This window comes from Athene noctua, chromosome 1 (assembly GCF_965140245.1).
Source record: "Athene noctua chromosome 1, bAthNoc1.hap1.1, whole genome shotgun sequence".
Taxonomy (NCBI): Eukaryota; Metazoa; Chordata; class Aves; order Strigiformes; family Strigidae; genus Athene; species Athene noctua.
The window spans coordinates 155249209-155273912 of record NC_134037.1 but is presented as its reverse complement, the minus strand read 5'-3'; the positions used below and the strand labels follow the sequence as shown (position 1 = coordinate 155273912).

Sequence of the window (24704 nt, the reverse complement as noted above, 5' to 3'; positions counted from 1 at the left end):
CCCATGAAGCAAATGAGCAAAGTAACCATGAGTAACCATGGTACACATCACCTAGACTATGCAGGTAACACTGTGAAAAGCTGTTGCTACTTTTTTTGCAACACAAAGTCAAAGTCTACCTTAAAAAACTGCCCAAATCTCAGCAGAGATGGCTAAAATTCCAATACTTTCTCCAGTGAATTGCTCAATACCTTTTTCCTTAATCTGCACTAGATGAGAGCTTTTTAAAAAATGAGCAAGCATGACTCATTTTTATGACCAATGCACCATTCGCAAAATGCTTTCCAACCAGATTGCAGTTCAAATAAGACATGTGTATTGTTGCAAAACAAAATATGCTGGCTGAACAGAATGTATTCATCTATATTAGTTTTTCTTTCTAAATCCAGCACACTGGGAGCTAAATTAATCTGCTGAGTGCTAAATTCATCTACTGAGAGCTACTGTAGATTCAGGGTAATGTTTTGAGTGCTGTGGCAAACAAGTCTCACTCACTCAGGAGCCCTCTGTGGGCTGTTGGTGTTTTAACTATTTTGTCTGCTTTCAAGCAAGCGAGCAGCTGATAGATGAGGAAAACGCTCATTGATTTGCAGTGGCAGCACTACAGCCAATCAGCCCTAGAATGAGACACAATCATGAATCTCTCCAACTATGCATATTTATATGCAGCTGTCGTACCTCCAAGTCTCCAGTGAATACAAAGTGCTTGTGTGGCCACCAAGATGCACAATGCTATCCTGCAGTCTGCTCTCACTTAACTACCATAGGGGAAGATGGAATATACAGAAACACATTTCATTTCCCCTAGTTAGGCTGCCCCAGTAAAGTACATGTATAATACCAGTATACTATATTCCCATAAATTCTTAATCCAGAGGCATTTTCAAAGGGGTAAATCATTTAAAGGAAACAAACAACTTGAAAGAATGTATTTTCAGTAGGGTAGGCTAGGCTACAACAATATAGTAACACAGACAAGCTGTCTCGCCAACAGTGTCAAAAAGCCCCATGGTACCGAAGAAAAGGTAAGAGAAGGAACCTTCCCTTGTGCTAGCCACAGTGGTGATGCACAGGCAGCACACAGGGGTGCAAGATGTATCTTGCAAATGTAACTTCTCAACTCAGAAATGGGGGATGGGAGTTAGGAAGAGTGACATGGGGTTTTCCTTTTGGCTTAGCAACTTTTAAGAGTTGAAAGCATATCAAAAAAGGGAGAGGCCTGGGGAGCTGAAAGAGAGGTCCTAGTAGAAACATAGAGAGAGAAATGGCTCTGTGAAAAAGAAAAATCAGAGATCTGGCACTTGGCAGAAGGCTACTGACATAAATGCACTAAGGATTCAGAGGGGCTGGATAGTCCATTTAATTGTCAAGCCACAAGGTGCCTAATGAACAGCATGACATTTTGGGTTGTTTTTTACAGTGGATGGGCCTGATTTCACACAAAGCTTCTGCAGACTTGTATCAGAAGGAAGCCAATGCTGGAACCCAAACTGTGCAACATCCAAAATGAGTTGAATTGAAGCTAACAGCCTCCATGTACAGGTGAGTGTGGCTGCCTCTGACCAGACACCCTCTCAGCTGTGCTCACTGGCACATCTCCTTGAGGAAAGTCCACCCTAGGACATCCCTTGGGTTACTAAGTTACACAGAAAACTACACTCTCTCAAGTTAAGTTGGACCTTGCTGCTCAGGTAGAGTCACACTTGCAAACAAGGTGCACACAAAAGGTTGAAATCTAAAATCATTACAATCCAGAACCATAAATAAAAATCATATTTATATACATTCTTAAAACATTTTAATTGAGTTTCTGGAAATATTTGCATTTGCTACTCCCTTGCAAGCAAGCTATACTAAGACATAAAGGGGGGGAAATATAACAGGATAGAGTATTTTCACATCTGGTATTTACAGCTGAAAAAGTCTACAATCAGGCTTTATTTATTGTGGCAACCATATAAACTTAACTCCTACTATGAAATTATTCTCATATTTTCAGTTTCAAAGAACAATAGGAAAATACTTCCACTAAATGCCAAAAAGAAATCTCCCACATAGTATACATATGCTAAATAAAACTGCTAATTTGTTAAAGATTGTTACAGAAATCTACATTTTTATAACATCAAACTCCATGGTATTGCATCAAAATGATGAAAATCCTGTATGGATCAGGAAATGAAGAAAATGGACCCATTTTATCTTCAAGTTTATTACTGAAAATGGGTTTTATGATTTGCTGTGCATAGTTAAAGTGCTATCCAGACAAATTACTGCTGCTCTTTTAACCTGAACATAAGATGGCACAGTTCCAGCCAATCTGAAGTATGGTTTCTAGGCAGGATGTCAAATCTCAGCCCCCTGGGTTCCAAAATGATGGATTGAACCTTGAAAGTTGCAGCAGAGCAGCATATGTGATTTCTGTCCTGTATTTTGATCACTTATGAATATATTAAAGCATGTCCACGCATGTTATTCAAAGTTTTGTTTTATTGTTTTAAACTATCATTCAGGAAAAAAAAAAAAAAATTCCACAGGTAGACAAGCAAATACTAAAAATGCAATGCTAATTTAAAGGTAAAAGAACTGCATATGAATTTGGTTTTTGTTTACTGAAGAGGACATTAGGTAATGATGCAGCCAAAAGGTCACCACTTTAGAAGCCACATCTCTTCACACAACTATTAGCATATACTGCCTACAAATTAAAAAAAAAAAAAAAAAGGAAAAAAAAAAAAAGGAAGCTGTACTTTTTGCATTATCCACTACTGCAAGTACAAAACAACTATTAACCCTTTTTACAAGATTTTTTGGCATGCAAATACACTGTATAAATGTCAGACACCAGACATACTTCTCCACCTGCTCATTCTGAGGCTCCAAATGTTGCCATACCACCACTTCCTTAATTTATTTTCCTCTCTTATGTGTCCTTTTTACTTTCAAGAACTACAAAATTGTAACTAAAACAAGGAAAGATACCCCCCAAAATGCCCCTTAGGAGGCTGGGGGAAGGTGGAGGATACTCATATCATACGTGGAGACTATTGTGGAGCTCATCCTGACTCTGTGCTTGAGGAGAGGCTCCTTGGGCAGGCAACATCTCCTGCTGTGTGCTGCACAGCACCTAGCACAGTGAGGGGCTCTGGGCTCAGCCTGTGAGTACCATCACAGTACAAGAAATAAACATGTTGGAAACATCACTGTATTGCATGCTAAACCCCACTGAAGTCTTTAGCTGACGAAGATGCATGTAAATATGCACTGTAGAGTTTTCAGAATTAGAGGCAGAGCAAAGCTCCTAAAATACCAGGGCAGCTTCAGGGAGAACACACACTTTTATTAGAAGTAAAGACAAAAGAAGAATGGAAAGTCAACATACAGTGATATTATGAATGATTTGTGCAACTCAGCATTTTAAAAGCTCCTAATTTACTTATTTTTCAGCTAGTTAATGTTTGTCTCCAGGACATGTTTTTAAACATAGTATTAACATTGTGAATTTTCTGTTTTTTCAAATTCTATGGTTTTACCCTTCAGAATCTTCTGGCTTATGATGACAGAAACAAAACAAAAACAAAACAAAACAAAACAAAAACAAACAAACAAAAAAAAAAAAACCAAAAAACAAAAAAACACAAACCCACCACCACCACCACCACTTTGATTTTTAATTTAGTAACAGAGTTAGCAACTTCTATCTTAAGAATGGTTTTAGATACTACCCTAAATACATATTAGCTATACATTTTACATCATGAAGTGCAAATACAATTTCAGAATCTGGTTAATTTGTGTCTCCATAAGATTATTAGTTTAAAATAACCTATAGTTTTTAAAGTTCTTACATCGGCCAAGACTCACACAGAAGACAGAGGCAGGAAGGCATCTCTGGAGATTGTCTGAGCCAACTCTGCTCAGAGCAGGGACAGTCAGAGCAGGCTGCTCATGGCCATGTCCAGTGGGGTTTTAAATATCTCCAAGGATGGAGACTCCACAGCCTCTCTGAGCACCCTGTATCGGTGTTGACTACCCCACAGTAAAAAGTTGTGGTTTTAAAAATTATTTTTAAATGGAATCGCCTCATCTCTTCACTGAATACCACTGAGAACGGTCTGGCTCCATCTTCTTGTACTGCATCACACCAGGTTTTTATATACACCATGCACAAAATGTGTTGTGTTTAAGCATAAGAAATTAAAATAGCTAAAGTTCATTAGCTTACAAACATGCCTTCCCATCTTTTCAGTTTTTAGCATGTAGTTGAGGGCATGACACCCACCAAGAACAAGAAAATAAGGAAAGTTAATCAAGATGTACTAACTTAAAGAAAAGATGGCAGAAATCCTTATTATCTTAGTGTCCTGATCTTTGCTCATAAGTATCTACAGAGAAACCAGAAATGACTGGGTGAGAGTCAGTGTAGTTCCTCAGGGTTTAAAAATACTAGACTTTTTTTAAGTTCCAAAGGAAATTAAGCAGTAAGATTACTTTAAAACCTAAGGCATTTCAGGTGTCAAAAGCAACCCTCTTAGTTTTTTGTTTGTTCTTTAAATAATGCCGTGTGCTACAAAATAGGTTTTAAAATTTTACTGGATTGAGAGTAAAAATTAACTCAACATTTTAAGTTTCTAACATCGTCTTTGCTGCTACTGAACTTTCCATAAGAAGGGATATGAAAAAATACCTCTTAAATTGAAAGCATAATTGCACTGAAGTTAAAAGGAAGTTTCAGTCAATTTCAAAATTAATTCAATAGATATTTTTAATAAAGGTGTGGAAAATTAAGAATGTGACTGTGAGACATTACTTGGAATTTGCAGGCTTTTGCAAATTTGTATTTTTGAAATGTGACTAATTCTATATGCAAACAAATGGTTACCAGACAAGCTGCGTCACTAACCAGTTCACCTTGTTAATGTTATAAATCTATGTATGTTGCTGTGATATGCAGCCCATAAATAAATCTACCAACAGTTAGGTAAAACTATTAATTTAGCGATAACATTTGACCATGGGGAGCACTATAGTTAATTGACTATAGCCTATATCAAAAATAATTTTGAATGAAATCTGTCTAACGTAAGCTGTTGCTGCTGTTGGCCATTACAGTGCTTCACTCAGTGAATCACCATGAGCAAATGACCTCAATGGTTCCCCAGGAATAGTATGAAATAGTCTCTTATTTGTAATTGGATCATTTGGTATTTTAACTGGACAGATTTCCAGGCTTAGGATCCTACACTTTATCATCATGTTTAATTTGGTGCCAAATGCTGAACATTTGTTTCTTGGTTATTTCATTCTTTGATGTCTTACAAAACTGGGAGACTGAAGTCTTATTACTAAAAGTCAAAGCAGAGAGGGCACAGCAGCAACAGCTCCTCCAAACTGCCTTTCTAGCACTTTTGAAAAAAAAAAAACCCAACAAACAAAACACTACATACCTTTCTGCCTGTTCAGCCATCAGACAGTCTACAGAGTAAGGTACAAGCTGCAGAGGATGGATACCTCTATGATACCGACAAAGGGATTATGGCCTTTTCAGCCTAAACATGGGCAACCAAGAAGTCAGGAGATAGCTTCAGGCCTCCACCAAGGCAAATCAAACAGGCAGCTTTCCTCTGTTTGCCACAGACTGACTCAGGCTTTTGCTTATCACACCCCAGCAATGAAATTCTGATTCTACTGAAGTCAATGGAAAAACTTTTGTTCAACCGGGCTGAAATTTTGCCTAAGTTTATTACTGACTTTATAGCAGTGACAAAATCTGATATTCTATTACCAAACTCTTAAGACACCAGATGCCTTCCTGCTTAGGATCATGCGTTAACATAATGTTCTTCCAATTATTAAATAGATATTTGTAGCCATAAAAGGGAAACCAGAGAAGAAATAAAAAGGAAAGCAAAAACAACATAAAGGACAACTGGTAACAGCATATATGCTCTAAGTACAACAAATTAATTTTCCAATGTAAAGGCACCGATTTACTACCAAAATGCTTCTTTCCTTTGGATGGAAACTAAGTTCTCTTTTGTCTTTTTTCTTCCTTTTTATTTTATTCTTTGTTACTATTCATTATCATTAAATTTCCTGTAATTAAGACTGCTGAATTAAAAACACATGGCTGCTTGTGAAGCCAATACTTCTCCACATACTGAAATCCCAGAACCATGTTTAGCCATGAAGGAGCAGATCAGTTTTCATTATTGCTATAGAATTTATTAAAACCTAGTGTAGTACAGATGCAACAAGTTCTACCTACTGCCCTATCACACAGTTACTGTACCTGTGCTGCACAATTTGAAAGTCATCTTACAGAGCATGGCATTATCAAATTCCCAAAATGTGTGCTGATTTTACTTCCAACAGACAGTCCATTAATCCGCTCAGAATATCCATTATTTTAAACTAACTCAAAACCACTGACTTTTATGAGACAAAATCGAGGAAGCACTGCTGAAGCAATATATTTCTACACCTCACTGGCTCAATACTTTTCCAAGAATATAGTTTACCTGCTACTTCCACATTTTTATATGGTTTGCTTTATCATTCTGCAATTGTAATTTATAATTCATTATTTACCCCAACCCGCACCTGTCAGAGTTTTGTTCAGCTTCACTTTCCACACGCAGACCTAGAGAAAAATTGCTTCTTTGAAGAAATTTTTCATATCACAGTAATGAAATACTAGATAATTTTTTTTAAGTAATAAGACAGCTTGTTTCAAAGAAACGGAGAATCACTGTGCCTAGAGAGAGATGCACTCTAAAGATACTGTGAATACTTGTGCTCACATCTTCTGATGAGGCCAACTTGCTATGAAATGCCATTCTTCAGCTACACAAGGGCATTTGAGACCATGTCTGTTTTTCACCTCCAGTCCTACCCTATGATATGTAATAAATTTCTTCATATATTATCTGACTGGCATTTAGAACATTGCATTACAGTAGGTTTTGCAGGATGTCATTTGTGTATTCATAATGGTCAGAAAAAAAGCAGGAATGAACTTTAAGTACTGTGTGAGGAGCAAAGGACAATCCTTTGAGTACAATCTCTTTTCAAGTCCCTTATTTTATATGCTCAGATTATTTTTTGAGACAAACTCTCACAAAAATGGCAGCTTTTACATCCTTCTTATGATTAGCACTGTATAAATGTAAAGGCACAAGCCAACTTCTCTATTTATCTTCATCCTTCAGATATGTTATTAATATTTTCTTAAATTTATAATAAAAGATATGATGATTTAACAGTTGGTCTTCAGGGATAAAACTGTCTAAAATGTAACTCCAGATACATAAGTGAGAGTTTTGCAATGAACAAACTTTCAGCAAATATCAGAGGTGAATATGGTCTCTGACACAGAACTTGTTCTTCCCATCTTAAAATACAGAAGGATTATTGTTTAGAGGCACATAGCACTGTCCATAATGAAAAAGTGATGCAGATTTCAAAGCATAAGAAGACTGCGCACTACTTCAAACCTTGGAGAAGAGAGTGAGGTGGAATTTTGAAGTTTACTTCAGACCAGTTATAAGAATCCCCCTCTACTTTTCCTCAAGCTTAATAACCCGCACTACAAGAGCTGAAAACAAAGTGCAACGACTTTCCTGTTGCTTGATTTTTGGTATCTAACTTACCTCAGTTAAGAAGACACATTTCCATGCCCATCAATGGACAGAGAGGGGCTCTTCCAGAGGGAAATTCCAATTGCTTCTTTTTCTGAACTGTCTTTTTACATTAGATGATGGAAACAACCCCCAAACTCTCCAAGAATGGTTGCCTGAGAACTATATCACAAAGTCAAAGGATTCCAATGAACAATTCCAAAATTCTACTTCTGTCTGCCTCCACTGAGGACACAGTAAATGGTTTCTATCTCTACACTAGAAACAATAGGAAATTCTTCCGAAGCTACAACTGAACTATAAGGAATTAATGCAATCTGTTAGGAAATACTGTGCTTCATGGGTAAATGCATACCCAGCTGAGCTGAAGTACTGCACTGAAAAAACCCCACACAAGAATCTCATTTAATCACCTGCATAAATGTAAACTTGGAATAACTTAATTGAAGAGAAGAACCTTATGACATGATGCCACCTTTTTTTTTTTTTTTTTTTTTTTAGACACTACAGCTCATAACCAGTATTAGCAAAAGCTTTACAAAAGTAACAATGAATGCGTGATGAAAAGCTTACCCTATGTTTCCAACAAGGAAAAGGAGGCAGGAGTAACACTGGGAATAAGCAATAGGAAGGGGCTGACAAGAACTGACCAAGATGAAAGCAGAAGCAACTCTGGGACAAAACTGAGATGCCCCAAAGTGGTACTACAGTGAGCACTGTAGAGTTTCAAAATCCAGAAATGCAACTTGCTGACTGGATTTCAAAATGAAGAGAAAGCCAATAGAAGTAACCCATGTGTGGTGCCTCTGCAGCTTTCTAGTACAACAGGCCTATATTGCAGCATTTTGAGCGCCCTGTTATTTTGAAGAAAGAGCTCTAAGGAAAAACATAAAAGAAGAACGTGCAGTAGCTAAGTGACAGAGGGGAAAAAAACAAAACAAAACAAAAAACCCTCAAGGAAAAAAACATGGGAAACTCACATAGAAAGCTTATATTTCAAAACTGAATTCTTAATTTCACGCCAAAGTCCATCTGAACTTCAGTTAGGATTTTTGTTTGCTTGCTGTTAATAGGGTGGTGAAAATCACTTTGTCACCACTTTGCTGTTCTCAGAGGTAAAGACTGAAGTGTTTCACCATCAATGGACCCAAATAAATAAAAAGACATCTGTATAACAAGACCACAATTCTTTCCTAACTTCTCAAATAATGTGTTGGAAATAAATCCTTTCAACTTTATTCTGGTATATTTTCCACTAGCATATGGTGCACACAGTATTATATAGTACATTTTGCTAATGTTTGTGATAGCAGATTAAACTGCTGAGAAGAGATCTGTTGTTACAACATCAACAGAACAAAAAATTCAGAGTCTGTTTTCTTATTTTAACTGTGAGGCTTTGAGTATGTATAGCCATCAAGAAGAAAAACAGAAAAGAGTGTACATACTGGAAAATAAACAGAAAACTGCTGAACTAGTACTGTAATTCTAGGATAATTGGCCCTGATGCCTCCCCTTCTCAAAGGCCATTTCCTCTTCTGTTTTGTAAATCTTTTTTCAAGTATTTCCTATACTTAGCAGTAAAAGATGGGTTTTCCTGTTCTCAGTCATGTGTCAGTACTCATGTTGTGTATAAGGAGGAAAGTGACTTTGGTCTAGCTGGAAGATGTTCTGTGAGATGACATGATTCATTCCAGAACATTTTAAAAATTCACAGAATCAGCTAGGTTGGAAAGGACCTTGAAGATCATTCAGTCCAACCACTGACCTAACATTGACAGTTCCCAACTACACCATATTCCTCAGCGTTAAGTCGATCCTACTCCACCCTGGAGTAAAATACCTCCAGGCAAAACACCTCCAGGGATGGGGACTCCACCACCTCCCTGGGCAGCCCATTCCAATGCCCAACAACCCCTTCTGGAAAGAAATGCTTCCTAATATCTAGTCTAAACCTTCCCTGGTGCATCTGGAGGCCATTACCTCTTGTCCCGTCGCTTACTACTTGGTTAAAGAGACTCATCCCCAGCTCTCTGCACCCTCCTTTCAGGTAGCTGTAGAGGGCGATGAGGTCTCCCCTCAGCCTCCTCCAGACTAAAGACCCCCAGTTCCCTCAGCCGCTCCCCGTACGACCTGTGCTCCAGACCCTTCACCAGCTTCGTTGCCCTTCTCTGGACACGCTCGAGTCATTCAATGTCCTTTTTGTAGTGAGGGGCCCAAAACCGAACACAGGAATCGAGGTGCAGCCTCAGCAGTGCCCAGTCCAGGGGTCAGATCCCTTCCCTGTCCCTGCTGGCCACGCTCTTGCTGACACAAGCCAGGATGCCATTGGCCTTCTTGGCCACCTGGGCACACTGCTGGCTCCTGTTCAGCCGGCTGTCAATCAACACCCCCAGGTCCCTCTCTGACTGGCAGCTCTCCAGCCACTCCTCCCCAAGCCTGTAGCCCTGCTGGGGGTTGTTGTGGCCCAAGGGCAGCCCCTGGCATTTGGCCTTAGTGAAACTCCTCCAGTTGGCCTCAGCCCATGGCTCCAGCCTGTCCAGGTCTCTCTGCAGAGCCTCCCTACCCTCGAGCAGATCAACACTCCCACCCAACCTGGTGTCATCTGCAAACTGACTGAGGGTGCACTCGACCCCCTCGTCTAGATCATCCATAAAGATGTTAAACAGGAGTGGCCCCAAAACCGAGCCCTGGGGGACACCACTCGTGACCAGCTACCAACAAAATTATATATGTTCAAGCAATATTGACACTTAACTTGAGACTTGGGGGGGGAAAAAAAAAAGAGTATTTGGGGTTCTTAGCACCAAAAATCTTGTTTGATATGGTCTTCTGGAAATGCCACCTCACAGATGGAATAAAGCAGCGGTCACACTTCAAATTTAATCTGTCAGTCATTCTGGTCTGATAGCTGTACATCAGCAGTCGCCCATGCTACCATAAAACCGTGATTTCACTTTCTAGACTGCATCATAGATTCCTCACTGCTTCCTGGCTCATTACTCATGAACACACTCTAGTGAATTATTTGAGCTTAAAACCAATTTTTCAACATACACTTCTCATCTGGAATGTTGCGCTTTTTTTGTAACAGGCAAAATGTCAGAGATCACTGAGATTTGATCTGGGTATGCTCTGAAAACTTTGAAATCTTACCCAGATTATCCATCTCCTTGTGGTGTCCCTTCCTCCTACCTTTTTCATAACTTCAGGTCACAATACACCCCTATTTGTTTCCTTTTCTGCTCCTCAGTTTCCACAATCTTATCACGAGTCTAAAATCCATTGTAGAGATATTCTTATAGAGTTTCCTTCAATTCCCACTGCAAGATCAGATTTCTAAATTCTGATTCCTCTGATACTGATCCTCTGTAGGATTTTGGGGAATAAAAATTCCTCTTACCAGTTTCTTAATTATAAAAATGTTTACCATGAAAAATCAGTTGTTTTGAATCAGAAGAGGAATAACACTTTGCGTGAAATACAAGCACAGAAGGACAGCAGAAAGGCCAGATACTGCTTAATTCCTACATTGTCCCTACCATTATTTTGACCTCATTTATCATCTTAGAGGTGTTCAAATAGATATTCTTCAGCACCTCAGCAGACAATTCACACACCAGAAAAGATCATGCTAAAGACAACATCAAATGCATTGTCTAAAACCTGCAAAAAAAAAGTGTGTTGAATTTAGCAGTAAAAAGCTGAAGGTACATCCTGGAAAAATATGGGAGGACTGGGGTTAACAGTTTATGGAAGGAAGTAGGCAACTACATTCTCTTCTACAACTTAAATATGGATGGGATAAACACTGCAGAAAGAGACGTTTAGAAGAGACTTCTAAAGAATTCCATATGGCTTTGAAAATACTAATTAGTAAGTATGATTTTAGTACATACCTTCCATTCAGTTCCTAGTATTTTTGGATGCATTATGGAAACCTGCTTCTACCTAAATTTGCCTTCTAGAATCCTTACCTTGCCCACATCCTTGCTATATTGTCAGACCACATGGTTTTTACTCCATCATGAATGATATTCTTGTACTTCACCACCTTCTTTCCTGTGTTCCACACAGTTGGATTTTTTTTTTTTTTTACTTGTATGCAGAATGCCACAAATTTAATTTCCTTAATTTCTTCAAAGACACAAGCATCTCTAACACCCCTTCTGCTCCCTTAGTCCACCTATTTTTGTTGATGTTTTCTAACAGACTTGTTTTGGATGTCCTGGTGTATTTTCTCTGCAGCCTATGTTTGTGTTCCAATTTGAGAACCTCCTGGCAGACAGGGGCTGTAAGTTTGCCTTGTAGAACATGGAGGCAAACAGTCAGCACTTAATGAGTAAAATACCTGATTGCTCAGGAGAAAACAAACAGCTGTTCTTCACCATGTTATGAGACACATTCTGCCCTACAAACTCCCCAGGTCACATCAAATGAGAGAATCTGAACATTACTTTGAACACTTTTGACAGGAAATTACCTATCTACCTACCTAACTTTGATGGTATTTGATGCATTTGTCAGTGTCCAATATGCATCACCTTTTAAAGGAAGATATGGTAGTCTACTGCAGCTTTAGCTAGCAGAACAAGACTTTGCAGTTTACCATTTTTTGTCAAGAATTTGCCATTTGCATGCTCTCCAAGCTTATTCATAGTATGTTACTGAATCCACTGGCAAAACACAGACTCCATGTACTCATCTTTTGTACGTGCAAAAGGATTTGTTTAGCATTAGACACACATTCTCAGCATTGCAGACTTCTGTTTCTTTTAGTGGTAAGAAAAGGCTAAAGTAAAATCCAAACAAAACTACCACAATGCTCATACGCCAATTTATTCTCAACTATCCTATAAGCACAGGATCTTCCCATAGGCACTTTCTTAGCCATTTAGGAAGCTGCCATCCTGAAGTAGAAATAACTTATAATTTGTTAGGCTTTTGGGTTTCGGGGTTTGTTTGGTTTGGTTTTTTCTCATCTATCCACAATCCACTAGTAAGTATTCCCCTTTATTTAAGCTTTAATGAAGTGGGGCTTTCCCACTGAATTTTCAGTGGCACACTTCAGATACCTCTGAGAACCATGGACCTCTGGATGAATTAAAACCAGAGGACAGTGAATTTGCTCCTGGACCAAGAGCTCCAGGAGGGTTGTTCTTCCTCACTTCAGAAAGCAACACAGGTATTCAGGCACTGTAACAGAAAACGCAACTGCAAAAAGGAGCCATAAAAAAGGCTGAAGAGACTTCCCATATGTCATCCACTAAAGCAGCTCTTGCCTTACAAATCAGTTTGCTAGACAAGAAATATTATCAAAATGAAATAAGTTAAATTTTTTTTTAACAACTCTTTACAAACTTAATAATGAGAAGCTCTGTGCACAAATTCTTCTTGAAATGTTAAAAACCTGTGTGTGTTGGGGGTGGGTGGGAGTTAAGTAATACGAAAATGGGGGAAATGATGGGAGGAATGGGAGGATAGGTTGAAGAGGACACAAAGGATCATCTAGTCTACCATGCTTCCACAAGGCAGCACTAGTTAGTCTTGTCTTTCCTAACACATTTGGCTAATAACTCCACTTGAATCAAACTTTCCTTGTAAATCAGACCTTCAAGACCTCTGATTACTGTCATTGTGCTCTGCCTCATTCTTGCTATACAGTGCCCAAAGTGGGTTATCACACTCCAGAATACCAACATACTCACAACTAAGCAGGGACTGTCTGTCAACAGCAACTGCACTCACTGTGCAGAAATGCTTTTAAACTGAACTACTGACAGAGAGAGGAACTCATGCCCTGTTCCTAAATGGCTAAAGCTCATTTCTCAGAGATATAGAATATCCCTTTAATCATCTGAACTTGGAAGCCAGTTCTAACAAGAGAAAGGACTGCTCAAAAGAAAAAGCTCCCTTAGTTTCATCACAGAAAATTGGAAATAGTAAATATTTAGAACATATTTGCTTTTCAGTTTCCTTAGTAGATGAATCAACAACGATCAGAAATAATCTCAGTTCTGAAGTGTTCGATTAGCAAAAAATACAGAAATGGTCTCAGCAAAACAGGTGAGGAGGGGATATATTCATCTTCAGTGCTAGTGCCACAGCTTACAACCCTGCACAATAGAAGGCACAGTGCCTGCATTTCTGGCTGAGAGCAGATATTCCTGTAAAAGAAATTTAAAAAGCAATGGTATAGTCAGTTTGAATGACAACCTTATTAAGAGTCATGTCTCTAAACCTTCCTTAATCAATGCTGAAACATTTCAACAGGATGATATTAGGAAACAGCAAAATACCAAGGGATTTCAGCCCAGTTACAAGTCACGCAGCCAGAGAATAGGATATGAGGCGTCCATGGAGACCACCTTTGGTTTCCCAAGAACTCTGTCTTGCTGCTAGTCATGTTGCAGCAGGTAACACTGCTTTGGCTACAGCCCTGTACTGCACAGGTTTCCCAGGTGCCAGGGAAAAACCTAAAGGAGATGAAAGCTCAGGGTGGCAACTTACTGCGTGGCTGTGTTCAAGCTTATTTTCAGTGTAACAACCTGTATGCAGGTCTCATATAAGGTATATTATAATGATGTAACACATGCTGACCTTGAGTAGATCACTAAGCACGCAACTTTTGGTGGTTTCATTGGTCTTATTTACATGAGTATATGAAGCTTATCAAAGGCCAAAGCCTTTGAACTAGATTTTCCATGTATTTCTGCTATCATCTACTTCATTCTCTCTAAGAAGGAACAAGAAAACTCATGGCCTAAATTGATAATTGGTTAAAATTTCACATTGAACTAAATCACAAGCAGAAAATATGTTTGTCACATGATACAGTTAGCAGGAAAAATTTCAGACTATTTTCCCTCAGAAAAAGCTGGTTCATTAAAAGCAAAGTTATTTGCAAGGAAATGTGTTGATTCATTTGCCATTTAAAAAAGCAGTGAGTGTTTTAAAATAGCTCAAATATTCTATTTAGATATTTTCAAGTTGAAAAAGTTCTGATTTAAAGTTCAAAGTTACATTTTTTTCTTCTCCCCCAAACTAATATAGATATCTAGAAAACCAAGATGAAATATTTCAAAATTAATGATATGAAATATTTAAGTTGATCTGATTCACCTTCCCCCTCACCTTTATTTATAAAATAACTGATATGTTATCTTTTTTTACTATTTCAGAGGAGAAAGTTCTTAAACGTCAAAAAATTTGACACACATGATAATTATTTCTGATCGATCTTTAAGTTCTGTAAAGTCATTTCATGAAAATTTTTGAAGAATATCTTGAATATTTCTCCTCCCTGAATTTTTCCATCATTAGGGATTTTTTTTTTAAATGGTCTTAATATTAAAGAGTCCTCCTTTTCCGTGGCTTAATCTTCCCAAGGTCTTAGTCAATGATTTCCAACATTATAGACTATTTTCTTATAGCAACTAATTTTGAAGCCATAGAAGGATATCTTTAACATAAGGTGAAGAATAGGTGTCTGGAAGATGTAGAAATGCTGGAAATTATTGTAATTTACAAAAAAGTAATAAAATCAGCAACTGAATCCCAAAGGCAAAAAGAAAGTTCTAAATACAGATAAAATGCAATATAAAGCAGCAGTTTTCAATTTTTTTTCCTGGATGAAATAGGGTGCATTGCACTTGTTGAACTCTGGAATACACCAAAGCCAAGGATATAGATGTTCAGAAAGGGCTGTCCTTTCAAAATTGGCAATAAATAGCAGCAATGGTATCATATATACATAACCGTTTCTCCACTCACAGTCATCAACTGGCCTCTTATAAAATTGTACTCAGTGTCTGGTAGAGGTTTCTAACACAGAAAAGTATTGCCTCAGTTGTTTTAAGTACTCTGGATAGGTTTGTTGCACTTGAGGGGATATACGTCCTTGCATCTATTGGTCAAGGCAAGATATTTGCCATCCAGTAAGCTGCATTCTTCATGCCCCTTGATGCACAGCCCAAAAGATTTCTGAACATCTTTCCCAATCAAGTCAGCATTTTACTTTTCAATTAATAAGAATACAATTAATGAACAAGCACTCAAAATTCTGAAGTTACCAATGATGTAAAACTCCCAGTATTTAAGTAATCTATTTTTTCAGTAAGCTACTTATTTTGTCTAACTCATCCGAGCTTCTATGAAAATTGACCCTTTACACAAAAAGGTTATGTACAAAATTGCGAGCTATGTTGTGGGTCTGGTCAGGGCCGGTCTCTGACGTGAATAGCCTGTTCAGGGGAGTGACCACTAACAAGACTTAATTGCAACAGACTGTGAGTAAAGTGCCTAGGTAGTGTTCATTTTGCATATTTTCACATCTGAATGTCTGTATTTTTCTAGATATTTCTGAGTTTGATGTCAAATGGCATTTTGCCAGGAAGAAAAAAAAGAACTTGTAACAGTTGGGTACTAAAGTCCTACCTTCTGGGCAAACAGTGATTTAAATGTGATTTAATATTAAATGTATGTGCATGTGTTAGCAAATACCTACTTGTAAAACAGTCACTGGTAGCACAGATTTGGAGCCTTTATACCAAGATAGAACATTTACAATACACCCGGTCACTACAGTGTAAAAAAATGGTCTGCTGTACTAGCAGCCAATATTGCTGAAATCAGCATTTTAACTATGAAGTTATTAATATCCTGCTTATTGATTATCATCTGTTTAATTGTGTCCTCAAGATGTCCCACACACTGATCAGATGTCATGTTCTGATCTGGACCCTCTACCTCAGAGACGTGAAAATGGTCAAGCCAGAATGCTCTCATTTACATATCTTTGTTACTGTACTGAATTATTATGTTATTACAGAAAATAACACATAGGACAATTTGCTATCTTTACTACCAAGGCTGCATTTGGAATCCCTTGCTGAATCTGTCAATGCCTTTGTAACAACTTACAATGTTTCATACAGAGAAGTTAATCCAAACATTTCAGTACAGACTACATGTTAAGTTTTATATTAGAAATTATTTGATCTGAGCAGATGTTTTTCTAACTCAACCTTCTGCGAAGTATTCCAACATATACACACTTCAAAAGAGGGCTTCAATTCTGCTTAGTCAAGAAAGAGAGATTTAAATGGAAAAAGAAACTTCTGTGTGGAAAAGTGCAACTAAGAGGAAACATCCAGAAAACATTTAATTTACCCAGTGTCACTAATTCCCTAAACTAAAATGTTAAGGATTAGACTCACTTGTCAAGGAATGCTACAAGTCACATTTGCGTAAGTAAGTAAAGGACATATATGCAAAGGTCAGGCAATATTGCACATAAGATCTAAAAAAAATTTCTCTTATTATTTAGTCCAGTCAATAGTCTGAGACCTTTGAGGTAATATGTCCCAGCCTTGTATTTTTTCCAAAATTAACTGGAAGACATAGGTATCAGTAATTGGTGCAGTGTTAGAAGAAGTGTTGTTAAGAATATGGCAGGCAGAGCATTCTTCCCTTGTGCTTGTTCCAAGTAGCAGCAATAAGTAAAACTTCTGGAGTTGCAAAAAACTTTCTTAAGAAAGAGGGATTTTATTTTAATAACAACATTTCCAGGAGAAAGACTACTTCTAACAAAATTAAGTAGATATTAGGAAAAAATTTGTTCTAAAAATCTGTATTTAGCTAAATCAAAAGATCTGTAATCTTCTCTCAACAATATTTTAAAGCCTTTTCTGAATTTTGCTCTACTTTATTTTTTTCAAGGTAGTTCCACTAAGGAGGCATTATGTAAGCCTACATGTACAGTTTCTTCTGTTTTCTCTTTTGAGACAAATTATAGGTCAATTTTCAGCACATTATATTTTTTGTGTTCTCTGACTATTTACACATCTTGAAAATTAGGATAAAGGAACCAAAATCTAACGTTTTAGGGTAGCATTTATTTTGCTGCGCTGAGAACAAACAAACAAGACCAAATTTCCTGCATCTATCTCATAGCAAATAAAATCGCTAGCAAGGAACCACCTCTCATGTTTTCATGAAATAAATGTTAATTTTTGTCCAGATAGACTTTGCATATTTGCCACAGCTCAGCTATGAACTACTCACAGAAAATCCTAAGAACACAATGCAAACATAAAATGCTACAGTCTGTTGTCTAAAGACACCTCAGTTTTACAGCGGGCATGTTGACGCTTACAACCTTTTTATTACCTGAAAACCCATCAACAGCTTTATAATGACGAATGCAACACAGTTCAGTTTGTATTTGCAAAATTTACTTTAAAAAATGGCAGATGTGTGCCAGCACATCTGGAAACGACTTTTAATTATACTTTCCTCAAGTGGGAAAGCAGTAGCTTGGACCCATAGTGAAGCTTTTATATCTGACCACACAAATGCTAGCAGCCACCTGTGCTTTACACTGATTTTCATTATAGAGTATATCACATTACTACCCTATTATTCCAGAACGACATTTGAAGCTGTTGTGTGACTAAGCTGCAGCAAGTGTGGTCTTGAAAAGTCCTCCACTCTACAAAAATGTAATAAACTTGCTTGCAGGTAGGGTACTTACCGCTGAGGATATCACAAAATGCATGCTCCTGAAGTTGGCTTCTCATGCTCTGAAAGTCATAAAAGATATACATTAACAATCATGATTAGCAGTATGGGAATTGGAATTTAGCAAACAAATATATGCCCCCAAATGAGATACCTGTATGCATTTGGAATTCCTTTCCCATATTTGTTTCTTTCCTACTATTAATACCGGAGTATTATAGTCAAATATTCTGCTTCTTCAGCCATGCTCTGAGATTACAAAAAGCAATTTCAGCTGTGATCTGTCAGCCTAACAGAATTTCAATTCTGTCATAAATATTTTCATAGGTTGCAAACTGTGAGTTACATGACTAGGTTGTGTTTTCTAAACTTAACCTTCCTCCCCTACTCCCCCCTGCCCCACCCAAATGTAACAGCTTTTTTTACATCACTCTTCCTCATTTCTGATTTAAAAAAAATGACATTTCAGATGTCTGTAGAACCCTTTTATTCTTTACAACACTCTTTCAATATTTTGGAAGAGTGTAATGTAATGTTGACACACAAAATTTTGTATATCATAGTGGAAGGGAAAGGTTGAGCGTTTGTAATACTCGTCCCTTGGGAGACCCAGCATGCCCAGGGACAGACTCATCAGAAATGGACACCAGTATGTGTAACTTTGCAAAATGTAAAGTACACAATTTTACAGACTATATTTTAGGATAATTTGTTATGCTGAACTGCACAATGTGCAGGTAACTAAAAAAACTCCAAACATCACTTTAGCATAATTTAATCTGCTTATCAGTTACTATGCTTGAAAGAAAAGCTTCCACACTATTAGATATCTAAAAAACCACATTCACCTGTCTCATATTTTCTGTCTTTAATTCGGGACTTAAGTTTTGCGGTAATGCATGAAGCCACAGAGGATCCCTCACGGGACTGAGACCTATCCCCCTGCTCTGCCCCCGTAACTTCACCACATTGCTGCCAGGGGCTCTGGGATTGCAGCTGGAACAAACGCATCCAGCTTTGAGAAAGACTCAAAGCAGACCTCAGGCTGGGATCCCGAGACAGCCGCTACTCTCCCTCTCTGCCAGGCAGAACAGCAACTGAGCTGTACAGTCGCAAGTACCTTGGCTTCACTCCTGCCCTCCCACCGCTCTCCCCCCGCTGATACGTACAGCCACAATGAGGCACAGAAGCGTCCCAGTGCTGCTGCCTCACACCACCCAGGAGAGCTCTGCTTCTGCAGCAGGCAGGACTCTCCGGGTCAGAAGAGAGGCAACAGCAAGATTTGCTTTAATGCACCTTTTTTCTGTCATCTTAGAGCCTCCCACGTGACACCGGGTAGGCATTTGAACTTTCACCCTATATTCAAAATAATATAGGGAGTGTTCACTGGGTCGTGTATATAACTTCTGCAAAAATGTTCATAATATTTTAGGAGATTGAATATGTTAACAGTCCATAACCCTGCTGCTATAAAAGCATAAACTGATTTCATATTGCAAATACATTTATTATCCATGCAAAGAAGGCATAATATTCCTCCTCCTATTCTTTTGTTAGCTGTGGTAACCATTTTAGACTGCTGATGGTTTTTTCTGTGAATTGCTTAAATTAAAAGAAAAAATTATCATGGTCTACTTCAAAATACAGGCACACTCTGAATATAACTTGTTAAAGGCTTTCTAACTAAATACACTTACAGGGCAAAGAAAGACTGAAGCACTCTATTGGTACTCTATGAAAAGATAAAAATACACTTTTTTGTTTGAAGATGAAAGTATCCTGAACCCAATCTTACTGAAAGAAAATTATGTCTAATTATCAAACTAACAGACTTAGAATGTAAATTCATTTAATCTTGGACCTACGCTACCTAATGCAGCATTGAAATAGGTATACACTAGAAGACAGGTAGCTGCACTTTCTGAACTCTGCTTGAAATGGTGATACGACTGGATTTAATCAGGGTCAGCTACAAGAGTCATTTTTAGAAGGGAAGACAAACAAGGGAAACGACTGCAAATGGGCAGAATAAGCACTCAGGCATCTGTTTTACAACACAAAGAAGCATGTTCGAGCCTTTTACGCAGTAAACTTTTCTCTTCAAGAAGTGCCAATGAAGACAACGAAGCCGCTTGAGGAAGCTAGCAATGCCAGTCACACTAATGCCATCAGGAACTAAGGGAGAAGAGGCAGCTTTTGGCATCCCAGAGCAGCCAGGTCAAGGGTGCTGGATCCAAAGAGCCACAGTCAGCACGATTCTCTCTGCGGATTGCAATGGGCCCTAGATCAGCCCCTTCCCTTTATACCTCTTTAACTACCCCACTCGTAACACTGTCATCATGAGCTTAAGGATGTGACTGGAAAGGACAGCAGAAATGTCTTTGAAGTCATGAAATATATACACGATCCTGGATATCTGCCATTTTAAAACACCGAGCTGAACGCACCCCGCCTTAGCAGCAGGTTAACGGTCTGGAAGCAAGGAGCAAACAGAGAAAGAAAACACCATGGATGCATCCTCCCTGCTTAACTCCCTCTGATTCCAGGCTTTTTGGGTGCACTGGAGCTGTACCCCTATAACTAGCCAGTCAAGCAGTCTGCATGCCTGTGGTCACATTGGAGTCTGTCCATCACACTGCCATCCCCGAGACCTGCTGGAAACCAGCTCCAGGACCAGGGGCTGGTGCTAGGGTCTGCACACATCCATGGAATAGAAAACACCTGGGCTTAGGTACAGGGTGCCAGGGAGGCCAAGCAGGCAGAGGGATTAGTCCTGTGAGCAGGGTATTGCCGACGAAGCTGCAGCCGTTTTCCCCAGAGCAAGGTTGATGTTGTGCCTGTTCTCTCCTACAACGAACCGACTGAAAATACTAAAAAGTCTGTGCAATCTTATTGGTCCTGCCAAGGGAGCTTGACTGGCAGGATAATGCATCTTTGCTCTCAATTAAAAACATTATTTGGGCACAGTAATTATTTAAAAGCCAAGAGGAATATGATTTTGTGATTGTAACCACAATTTGTCAATTGAAGAAATATTTTAAACTATCAAGGTTTGGTAGAGAAATAAGAGAAAGGGAGTAATAACAAACACTACTATGACTACATGTAACCTTCACCCAGCCAATGCAATTTTAGTTGGTATTCTGAAATCACTGTAGCATAATCACAAACCAAAATCATAATTGTAGTGAAAAACCACATATGACATGCTGATATGGAGGGATTTCATTAGCACATGGCTGGATAGTGCAAGTAGCCTGCCTGCTACGGTCTCCTTTTCATAAGAAAACAGCAATCGTGGCTATTCTAATACAGAAAAATAGGAAGCAGAACAAGAAAGAAATGGAGAGAATTTGTGTTAAATTGGATTTTCTTGTCTCCTCCTGTAGTTTTTATCACCCAGATGACAAAACATTATCATTAGCAGTTTATACCAAAAGTTAACATTTGCCCATCGTTTTGTATTTTCTCTAAACCACAAAGGTTGAAGCCTGTTATGCACTCCCCTTATCTTACTCTGTTACTTTAGAATCTAAGAGCGCACTGTGCACATTAATCTTTCATGGCAGAGTTCACTGAAGTTCTGCCAAAATTCAATAATTATGTTCCATCCAATGCAGCAATTTATTTATCTCATTGCTGGGATTTAGAACATATAGAACAAAGTACTTGGTTTATATGAATGAAATGCTTGCTAAAAAAAAAATAAAACCAACCAAAAAACCAAGACAAAACAAAACAGCCCTGTTTAATTTCTAAAGTTTTAAAACATGCAGTAGAATCTATTGAAGAATAAAGCTATTTTTACAAGACCTCATGTTTTCTTGATAAACTGAAAGTGTTCTACAATATGTGTAGGGGTTTTTTTAATATAAGTGAAAGTATTTTATAAATACATTTGTAAATTTCATTCAAATATATAACAATATGTACCACTTACACTGCACTACTAAAAGATGACATATTAACGTCTTACGGTCATTAAAAATGCCAACTACAAAGCAAGAACTTGTATTTTGAATGGAGAATAAATTGGTTTACTGCACTAAAATGGGTAACTGGAAGTTCAACAGCTCTATGGAGTAAAATCTAAGATACAAAATTACAACAAAGTTAAGCTTTATAATTGCACTCTTTCGTCATATGTTTGCAAACAAATAGAAAACATAAAGCCCTCCAAGTAGGAAGATTAGAGACAGGTTATTTCTGAGGGAGGTTAAAATAAAAATGGCATAATGGAGAATACTTAATATCCTTCACCTTTTATAGTCTCAGGAAAAGTAACTAACCAGTTATTTATTGACCTAACTATAAAGAAGAAACATTAATCTTCCGGTTTGGTATTTAAAAACAGAATACAGTATCTACTCATTTTAAACTATACTTACGAATACAGAATGCTGATTTATCTGATGGAAACATGACTTATTTGCATGTTCATACAGACAAAAGATTTCTTGATGAAGGAAAATTTTATTTCAGTGTCTGCAATCGAAAGTCAAATTTATAATGCTTTAAGTTTTTAAGCAAAACTCTCTGTTACTTCATATATTAGATTTTACACTTCAGGCACACTATCAGACAAAATTTGACTCTGGATTTAGAAATTGCTTGCAAAGTTTTTGGAGCATAACTTGCTGTGATTTATAACAGAACCCTTCACCAACCAAAACAGAAATGAAAACCTCTAGAAGTAGTCCACTAGCATGTGTTCATTATTTCACAGTAAAACCTTCTAGGTAAAAACTAGGAATACCACAGTAAAACATTTTAAAGTTAGTTTTGCAGTAACTAGAGGTGTATATGCATATTTTAAATTAACTGCACCTAATTTAGTAACTCGGGAGAAATTATTTCCATGCACCAGCAAATAAATTCCATAACGATTTGCAGAAATTCTACTACCACATTTACTTTTGCACCCAGTATGGTAATTTTCTGGCAATGCTTTACATTAAAATGATTCAACTGTGATGTACTTTTCCTTTTGCAAAACTTCTTCAAAATCCCAGAAAAATGCTATTAAGTCCCATTAATTGTATTTTATTAATGTTCTCCATCTGTTTATCTCAAAATGTTACTCTGCTTTCTTTCATTGTAAATACATGCTATAGTTAAACTCGTAGGAGACTTTCGAGTATTGTAACTCAGTCTCCTGCAACATAACAATGAACAAACTCCCAGGCAAGTTGTATGAAAGTACAGATACTGAAGAGTCTACAGAGCTCAAGTTTTTTCCCAGTCTAGCTATGACTTGCATTATGTAATAAAGGAAACACACGCGCGCACACACACACAAACACCTTACAGAAAACGTAGTTTAAGAGAAGAAAGACAATACCTGTAAAGCCCATTTTAACAGCAGGACTACTGCAAAAGGGATCAAGACTGGAGGGGCAGGGGGCAGGGGAAGGTGCAAAAAAGCTATTCCACATCGATATTGCTGCTGAAGTATGGTATTGCTTATAAGTAAACATCGCATATAGGAAAGAACAGGCAACTCCTCAGCTATAGCCACAAGTGCTGTTATGTAAAATAAAACTATCTAACAACAATGCTGTCTAACAGATTTTGTCTTTACATTGAATGCACGTGGAAAAGACACTGGGGTAGCGTATACACAGCATGTAATAGGAGGTCCTTAATTTCCAATTGCTGGGTTGCTTTGTTAAATACGGATCAAATTCACAAAACGTTCAAGTGTACAATAATAATGTATTCACTTACAGTGCCAGATTTGTTTATATAATATCAGCAAGGAATAATCACCCATTTATTGCACTGATGATCTCCACAAGTTTCAAAACTCTGAGCACACTTGAAATGTGAACTTTCACAGCTCCTTATTAATGTTTAGACTAACTCCCTTTCCCCTTTTAATAACAAAGGACAACCCAGCTCCTGCTCTCTGTCTCACAGATCAGACCCATACCCAGATTTCAAGGAATCGGGATAAGTCCATAGGCACATCCGATATTTTCCTTGCAAATTTCCCCCCAGTGGATCTAGGCATGTATTTTTTAAATAGTTATATCAAAAAGCTTCACTCGCACAATTCAAACAAAGAAACTTCTCAAAAATGTCATTACTTACTGTTCACTGGGCATAATTTATTGAGATTAAAAGTTTAAAGATTCATCTGCTTTACATCCACAAGTGTTTTAAGAAATCCCTAATACTGTATCCTGCTTAAATGTGACAATTAGGGCTGCTTTGGCATGTTGAAAAATACAAAGGTACCAACGATCCTCATTATGCCTTAGCTCCCTATAGCCTGGTTTTTGGAGGTGCGTAAACTGCGGAAATTTAGAATGATAATAGCAACAATTTGGTACACGAGAAAAAAACAGACACCCCCCCTCCCTCCAAATGCTTCAGATATACTGTATAAAGTCATTTTGACATGCCTACACAACTGGTTGTGGCAGCTTTTAGACATGATTCCTAATCACAAAAAAATGCTTCAGGTTCTTTTAGAGAAAGCTTGCCGCTGGGAAGTTGATTTTGGCCAAGTGCCAAAATCATGTGCAAAAGGGGCCCTCA

At 37.9% G+C, this 24704-nt stretch overlaps 1 long non-coding RNA gene across 2 annotated transcripts in view; it reads right to left on the bottom strand.

Annotated features, from left to right (window-relative positions):
- The window catches only part of LOC141971426 (uncharacterized), a 243196-nt gene that overhangs the window by 80602 nt on the left and 137890 nt on the right, over positions 1–24704 (bottom strand). For both annotated transcript variants that reach the window (XR_012635278.1, XR_012635279.1), the window contains one exon: positions 18175–18223. This is a non-coding gene — a long non-coding RNA (uncharacterized LOC141971426). The remainder of the gene's footprint in view (positions 1–18174; positions 18224–24704) is intronic.